The sequence below is a fragment of the Eublepharis macularius genome, chromosome 6, assembly GCF_028583425.1.
Source record: "Eublepharis macularius isolate TG4126 chromosome 6, MPM_Emac_v1.0, whole genome shotgun sequence".
NCBI lineage: Eukaryota > Metazoa > Chordata > Lepidosauria > Squamata > Eublepharidae > Eublepharis > Eublepharis macularius.
In genome coordinates, this window is record NC_072795.1 from 66,577,065 (window position 1) to 66,584,040 (window position 6,976).

The window sequence follows — 6,976 nt, forward strand, 5'->3', positions numbered from 1 at the left end:
CAGCCTGATTCTCTGGCCTTTCTTAAAATATTCTTGCCTGTAAAAGTAACCGAAGGAATTGGTTCAAACACAGGTTGGGGGAATGGCATAAACCCTGGTTAGAAAGCTGAGTCCTGGGGTGAGGAATGGATTGCTGACGACTATTAAATTGTATTCGGTGCTGGAAAGAGCATTTATGTACTTGTTCCTCTTGAACCAGCTAGTGCAACTCTTTTTGACTGTTTAGAGGACTGGATCTCAGTTTCCAGTTGTCAAGATGATGTGTGACAAAAGTGTACACATTCATGGTATCTAAATGTTCAAAGATGTGGGTTGCACAACACTATAAAGTCTGAAGCAAGTGTTTCAAAATGTCCTTGGAGTAGATCGGCAGGTACTGTAGAAATTGCTTTCTTACCTGGCGTGCTTGCCATAATACCAAGAGATTATTTTTCTCTCAATGTAAAAAGTATGTTTCTATTATTTTCTTATGCAGTGTTGGAAGGTATATATTATGTGAGCTCTTGCTGTTGAAATGCTAAATCAAAAAGAGTCCAGTAGCACCTTTAAGACTAACCAATTTTATTGTAGCATAAGCTTTCGAGAATCAAGTTCTCTTTGTCAGATGCATGGTTGAAATGCTGTTACCTGGGAAAGGGGCACTTGAAACCCAGGCAGGAGCAAGAAGAGAAGGAGAAAGGATAGCGGAGGGCAGAAGCCTTGATCTCTCAGCCTCTGATTATGCTGGTGGGAGTGGTCCTGCATTGCCCCCTGGGGCCATTATCCCTGGTATATTAATTCATCGCCACTCCAGTTCCTCAAGGCATTTTGCCAGAGCTCTCTGTTGGCGAGAAAGAGTGAGAAATTTAAGGTCTTGGCAGTGTGACAGTGAATGAGTTTTCGAGGAAAAGAGCTTGGAGCAGCAAATGATGGACTTGGAAAACCAGGTATTATTATCTATACAATGGTCCAAAGGTGACCACTGTTATTGGGGTGGGAGGGAAGCAATGGGGCTCCATCTCCAAAACTTCTATCAAGGGAGGAATGGGATGGTTATTTCAAAAATTATCTCCACAGTGTGTTTACTCCATTCCCCAGAATATTTCTGTTTGATAGTTCCCGTTATCTCTTGGATAAGTGACAGTTGAAATACTTGGCACAGTGCAAGGGGGTAACAATTCTTTATAGTAAAATCAGTCTGTTCTGCTGATTAGTTATACTGCTTAATCTGTTTTTGGGTTTCCATCATCTATCCTATGGAATAACTGTCTCAGGAATGGACTCTTCTACCCAGCCAGCAGGGAAGACAGTAGGAGTCACACTACTCCCACCAAACACACTTGTGTCCTAGGATAGAAAATGATCCATTATTGCTAGATACTAAAAAAACCCTAATTCCTCTGATCTGGATGTCAGCCCTCATTGGTATTCACCACATTCCTTGCTTTTGATAGTTTTTGTTCCTTCTTAGAGTGTCTCTACACTGACACGTGTTCTTCACGTGACAAGACACAATGTTAGCCAAGAAACGTAGTTTTAAATGACACAACTGGCAGAGATTGCTCCAGAGGGGACGGATTCTCTCTCAGCCCTCCACCGTCTCTGGTGTGCCGGACTGTCTGCCCTACCACAGCCTTTGCCCTGCTGAGGCTCAGTTAATTCAAAGTTTTAAGCAGCAAGAGCAGCAGGGCAAAGCCTCCAGAAGGGGTGATAGGCATGCCAGAGGCAGCAGATGGCTGTGAGAGAATCCATCCCCTCCAGAGAGATCTCCACTGGCTCTGTCTTTTAAAACTATGCTTCCCAGCTAACATTGCATCTCCCAGCATTTGACAAACACGTGCCCAGGCATCTCGTGTAGAGACACTCTTAGCTAGAGCTTTCTTTCACATGCTTAAGATGCAAGTGCAAGAATATACCTATGGGCTAGAAAAGGATTTATGCATATCCAAAGACTTAAGAGAGTATCAGGAAAGATGAAGGAGAGTGAGTTGAAACAGATGGGAGGAGTTGGTCATCAGCTCCTTTGGCCTGTTCCCAGCAGTCTAAAAGAGATGATGATCTACCAGTTTGTGGGCAGAAAGTTCTCTGGTGCTGAGCTTCACCTTCCCAGCTTGCCATTTGGGTTCAAACTAAGGATGGTTCCTAAGCATGGAGGTGGCAAATGAGCTTTTTCTTATGGTTTAGTACCCAGCAGCTGTGATGGTTCATGTGAGGCTGGAGAACTGCTGAGAATGGCTGTGTGCCCAACCAGTCTTTAGCCTCTTTAGAGTTGATAAACGGGAAAGAATCCTATAATAATAAAGAAGAAATGAGTATCAGCTGAGAGTCTTATATCATAGGTGGATCCAGAGGAGTTAGACATGTTAGTCTGTAGTAGCAAAATCAAAAAGAGTCCAGTAGCACCTTTAAGAGTTCGTCAGATGCATCTGACGAAGAGAACTGTGATTCTCAAAAGCTTATGCTACAATAAAATTGGTTAGTCTTAAAGGTGCTACTGGACTCTTTTTGATCATAGGTGGAGGATCTTTGCCACCTACTGAGGACTCTCACCAATAAAATTAGGATTCTGCCAACATAAGTTGTAGAGATGCATGTCTCCTTTCTTGTCCTACCTGGAAAAAAATGTAAGTGCTTGTGGACACAATTAGAGCAGGATAAAAAGTAAGAGGTGTTCGCCTTCTACATGAAGAGGTAATGAGGTAGAGAAAAAGATTGGCTTTCGGGGATGGTTGTGAGAGAAAAGATAGAACTACAAGAGCAAAGATAAGGAGCATTTGTGTATGATTGGAATTTATGAATTAACAGAAAAAGCAACTTGAGATGTGCAATATCTAAGGATGTTTCTGGTGGCAGCTTACCCTGCCACAGGTTTGACACTAGTATTGCACAAAGGACTCAGGGGGGAAAAGTGGATCTTTTCCTCTCAGGATTTTCCTGTAATGCTGGCTGAGCTTCAGTGTGCTTTGTGGCAAAAACTATAGGCCAGTTACACATTGATTGAGGGTGCCTGGTGTGGGATGCTGAGGAGAGTATAGCCATCTGTCTGGTGTACCAATTGCCCAGCACACCAGCAGATGCTGTGCTTGGCCTGTTGGAGGCGGTGGCTGGCTGGGCCTTGGAGTGCCCCAGGCTTCTGGTCTTGGGGGACTTCAGTGTCCATGCTGATGATGCTACCTCCTCACGGGCCATGGACCTGAGAGCCTCCATGGCGACATTAGGACTTTCCCAGTTTGTATTGACGCCTACACATCGAGCAGGACACACGCTGGATTTGATCTTTGGGGTGGTGATACAGGTGGATCTGGATGAACCTATAGCAGTTCCATGGTCAGACCACCTCGTTCTGAGGGCTTGTCTGGGCACCATGACCCTCCCCCTGTTTGGGCAACGAGCTGATTTATGCTCGCCCGCAGAGTCAAATGGATCCAATTGAATTCCAGAATGCTCTGCGGGATCCGATGCCCCCTGGTGGCTCATTGGATGAGCTGATAGGGGACTGGAATGCCAGTCTCTCTGAAGCTATCAACGAGATCGCTCCCCGTTGCCCTCTCTGCCCCAAACCAGAGTAGCTCCTTGCTATACTGATGAGCTATGACAAATGAAACAGGAGCTGAGACGGCTAGAGCGAGTGTGGCGGCGACTCCGTGACGAAGTGACAAGAACATTGTTATGACCTTTACTTTCTTTTGAGTAGATTTTTCTTTTAATCTTCCCCTTAACACCCTCTGGGTAGTTTGCTGCCACCAGGAATATTATATTCCAATATATTTTATTTAAGTTTCCCTTCGGTAACGTTCCTAAGCGTCAGGCTCCTTCGTGGTTCTATGTGGCCCTGAGGACAGGAATGGGATAAAGCAATGACAGCTACTCTGGGATATAACAAAACAAAACAAACTTTTATTTAGTCAAGAAGCGTAGTTATTTAGTTCATAAACGTAGTTCTTGGTTCTTAAAGTTACTTCCTATAAACTCATTCACACAGATCTCTTCTAAGGCTTCACACACAGTTAGCCTCTTTCTCTAACTCAATATTTCTCTCACAGAAATGCTTAAACTCCTCAGGCAGCACACAGCCAGCCTCTCTTTCTCTGACTCTCATTCACAGAAATATGAAACCTGCTCAGGCAGCACACAGCTGGCCTCTCTTTCCCTGACTGAGTGTCCTTTCACAAACATGCTCAGTTCAGGTTCCACACAGGTTATATTTCTCTCATAAATATTTCAATATACTCAGGCAGCACACAGCTAGCCTGCTTTCTTCTGACTGAATATTTTCTCTCTGTGCTCACAGTCTAAACTGGATTCACTCCGCCCACACTCTGTCATCAACCAATCATATTGCTCACTCATCCCTCTCTTTCACCCCCATTCTCCACCTATCTCACCAAGCATTTAAAGATACATGCACACATTTACTTGAAATCATTACAAACATAGGATGTTTATGAAGGCCTATGAGATGGCAGTGAAAGCTGCAAAGAGAGACTACTATGCAGCTTCCATTGCGTCCGCTAGTTCTCGCCCAGCACAACTTTCCAGAGTGATTCGGTCTTTAACGTCCCTCACACATGGGACAAGTAAAAGTGTAAATTCGGTAATAAGCTGTGAGGCTTTTGGAGACTATTTTGCAGGTAAGATCTTGTCACTCCGCCGGGATCTGTCCAGTATGTGTACTGGAGGCCCCTTGGTCATCCTCAGGGTTGATATTAGATCAATTCAGGCCACTCTCCCAGGAGGAGGTAGGCAGGGTCCTGAATGCTGTGAAACCTACCACATGCCCACTGGACCCGTGCCCATCATGGCTGGTGAAAACTGGCGGTGATGGGATTCAGGCACTATTAGCTGACATCATTAATCTTTCTCTGAGTTCTGTTTTTTTTCCAGACTCACTAAAGGAGGCAGTGGTGCAGCCCTTATTAAAGAAACCATCACTGGATCCTGTTGATCCAGCCAATTACCGCCCAGTTTCGAATCTTCCATTCCTGGGTAAGGTAATTGAGAGGGCAGTAGCAGAACAGCTGCAGGTATACCTGGATGATGCCTCTATCCTGGATCCATTCTAGTCCGGCTTCAGGCCTGGCCATGGTAGAGACGGCTCTGGTCGCCCTCACAGATGATCTGCGGTGACACCTGGACCGGGGCGGGTCGGCACTGCTGATACTTTTAGATCTTACAGCAGCGTTCGACATGGTCGATCATAATCTTCTGACCCACCACCTTGCCGATGTGGGGATTCATGGAACAGCCCTGCAATGGCTGAACTCCTTCCTTCGCAATCGGGGACAGAGGGTGGCACTCGGGGAACAGATGTCTGCTTGCCATTCTTTGGTATGCGGCGTCCCTCAGGGGGCGATTCTTTCCCTGATGCTATTTAACATCTATATGCGCCCCCTCACCCGGTTAGCCCGCAGCTTTGGGCTGGGTTGTCACCAGTATGTGGATGACACTCAGCTCTATCTGCTGATGGACAGCCAGTCTGGTCTTGCTCTGGAATCCTTGGCCAAGGGTCTTGAGGCTCTGATGGTATGGTTACATCAGAGTCGCCTGAAATTGAATCCCATGAAGACGGAGGTTCTGTGTCTTGGTCGTGGGGCAATCGAGCTGGGGACCCGGCTCCCAGCCCTCGACGGTACAGCTGAAACCTTCGCAGATGGTGAGGAGCCTGGGTGTGACCTTGGATGCCACACTTTCAATGGAGGCCCAGGTCACAACCGTTGCCAGGTCTGCCTTTTTTCATCTTCGACAGGCCAGGCAACTGGCACCCTATCTTTCACTCCGGGACCTGGCCACAGTAATCCATGCAACGGTCACCTCCAGGCTAGACTACTGCAACTCACTCTACGCTGGGCTGCCCTTGGGCCTGACCCGGAAGTTACAGCTGGTCGAGAATGCAGCAGCACGCATCCTTACCGGAACGCCAATCTGAGCACACATTCATCCTGTGCTGTGCCAGCTGCACTGGCTCCCAGTGGAGTTCTGGATCTGGTTCAAGGTGTTAACCTTGGTGTTTAAAGCCCTTCATGGACTGGGACCTACATACCTGCAGGACCACCTCTTCCATTATGTCCCCTGCAGGGTGTTGCACTCTGCAGACAAGCAACTCCTGGTGGTCCCCGGCCCAATCCATCTGGCCTCAACCAGGGCCAGGGCTTTTAATGCCCTGGCCCCAGCCTGGTGGAACGCTCTCCTGCTGGAGATCTGGGCCCTGTGGGACCTGTTACAGTTTCGCAGGTCCTGTAAAACGGGGATGTTCTGCCAGGCCTTTGGCTGAGTGCCAGCGGGTGTCCTCCTTCTTCCATCTAAGACCACCACTTCTTCTGGGGCTGCCCTCAGCCAACTGCTATGCCCATATATGGACTCCCAATATTTGTTTAAATAGCCTGCTCCTGGACTATTTTAATGACTTATAAAAAATTATTGATTTTACGTTTTTGTGACTTTTAATGTATTTTTGGAATGTTGTTAGCCACCCTGAGCCCTGTGGGGAGGGTGGGGTATAAATTAAATCAAATAAATAAATAAATACATAAATAGGGTACCATAGACTGCAGTGCCTCCTGGTATTACTGATTATTGGGGGGGGGGGTGTTTTCATGGCACAAAGGCATTTAAATCATAAGGAACTTTTTCACACTGCATCTGTACCATGGAATCTAGTATGATGACACTAGAAACCAGATCACTGTGCAGTGATAAGCAGCATGAGCTAAGCATCTGTCGGAAAAGGACACACAATTAGCATTTCCAACACGCCAAGGCATGCATCCTCATTTTCACCATTACAAATTTTTCTTCTGAAACTGAGCCACTTAGCTCTGTGTGTGTGGATGTTGTAAAAAGATGTGCAGGCACATCAGTATAAGAGTGTGGATGTCACACAAAAGGTGTTTGTGTGTATTGGTGCTTCACCTTCCTCTCTGGCCATTTCTGTTCACAGTCATACTACCTGGAATGCTGAGCTGCACATTGGCATAGCCAGTAAAGTGACCCTTCTTCC